This window comes from Habropoda laboriosa, unplaced genomic scaffold (genome assembly GCF_001263275.1).
Source record: "Habropoda laboriosa isolate 0110345459 unplaced genomic scaffold, ASM126327v1 scaffold40, whole genome shotgun sequence".
Classification (NCBI taxonomy): domain Eukaryota; kingdom Metazoa; phylum Arthropoda; class Insecta; order Hymenoptera; family Apidae; genus Habropoda; species Habropoda laboriosa.
This window is the reverse complement of record NW_017100231.1, coordinates 6,088,665-6,090,623: the sequence shown is the minus strand read 5'-3', so window position 1 is coordinate 6,090,623 and position 1,959 is coordinate 6,088,665.

The window sequence follows — 1,959 nt, the reverse complement described above, 5'->3', positions numbered from 1 at the left end:
TAAGTCACCAACAAGAAAACCTAGAATGTAAAGAAACCTTTTTATGAAATGTATTTGTTAGGAATTTATGATTTTTGCTTATAATTGCATATTGCAATTACATGGCTATATTATCGTCTCTCTTTTGTTTTATTATCGAAGTAATCTTTGTTGTCAGACGTCATTTGGTAAGGCATCACACATAAAGCGTGATGATATCGATACAAGTTGGCGTGCAAATCCGGCCCTTCCTAAAAACAAATTAATGGAGTGCATAAAAAATTCTAAGAACTTCTTCTGCTTTAAATTGGTTTTTAGCTTTGAAAGAAACTTCTAGCCGTTCTTTCAACTTTCCGTAACATTTGATCAAGAGGTACAGTTAGTAAAGAACTTCTATACTTTTTCTGGTAAACGGAGCGTGTCGTGTTGAATCATTTCCTCGATCGTGTGTTATACTGTCACATCTATACACATTTTAAGACGATATCTGACAAGAAGCATCTGTAAAAATGCTACACTAATACACAAATACATACATACATTTTTGATCCGATCGAGTCAGAGATCAATTATTGCTTCCGAGTTGTTTGTCTATTATAGATACAGGTGTAAGTATATTTATACTTGGAACTTAGAAAAGGCCTAAATGTTCTTAAAGCTGGTGTTTTTCAAGTTTTCAGCATTAAAAAAAAAAGAGCGACGAGAAACTAAAAGAACCACTTTTCAAGCCAGTTATTTGCAACTATTTTGGGTTTGAGAGTCTTTTTTTTAAACAGTTTACAACATTGACAAGTAGACATGGTAGAATAGGTACGACGATTTTAGTTTGATTTAAACAGTGCATTGAACGTTACTTGAAAATGAAAATGGCAGAAAAGATATTATTTTATATTTTTATTCTGTTTTATTTTAGTTAGAACAAGTCTCAAAATTGTACGATTCTTGAAACACTGCTGGTTTCGACAATTTAATAAACGATTTTTTTTTTTTTGCTTCTTTACTTCTTTAGCAAACTGTTAACAGACTAACTGATGTTTAACTGGTACTTTTTATTTTCTTAACGGCAAAACGCTTTTTTACTCGAACCTCTTCTAATACAATGCTTCTGCGAATTTTCGAACGGCGACTTTAGAGCTAAGTGATTCTCGCGGCGCGTGACGACAACACTTTTTCTTTTTTCTCGTCCTAGAATCAAGATGAACGAAATATTATCGACTTCTTTGTATCATAATCTGTACAAAAGAAAGGAACACGAGGTAATAAAAGAAAGTGTACCATGAAATGGTAATTTCGGTTATTTCGCGAATAGAGAGAGAAAGAGTGACTAAATTTTTCTTCCGTGCAGAAATTAATTTTTCTTTAGATACGTTGTCTTTGTGATTCTTGCTCGAGAAGGATCACTGTTTCGTTTATCGTTAAAGGAAAAAAAGTAAGAAAACGAAAAAGTGAACGAATATATTTTTTGTGTTACATTAAACGTGACAATGAGGTTCGCGAGATATATAAGTTTGCATTTATACATATGTGTCGTTCGTCGAGTTACCCAAGTACACTCAGCGGGATCGCGAATTTAACAGTTATAGAACGATCGTATTCGAGTGAAAAGAAAGAGAAGAAAATGGAGGAATAAAGTATATATGTATAATTATAAATATTTGTACATAATGCCTGTATTTCATTCATGATGTTACAAGCTCTGTGTAAATTTTTCTTAAAGGTGTAAGATTAAATGTCTGGCGAAGCGAAGTGAGAAAAAAAAATGAAAACAAGTTCTTGTATTATAAATAGATTATGACAAGACATGTAGGAGTTGCAAGGTATATAAATGAAAATTTTTGTAATTATTGAATCGGTACCACAGCGGACGCTGAGAGACGGAGAGAAAACTTGGCTGGGCACCGATTATAACTTGAGGGAAATTAAAACTGATAATTTAAAGTACTATCGTGAATTATAAAACGATGAAAAAAATTTGTGCAA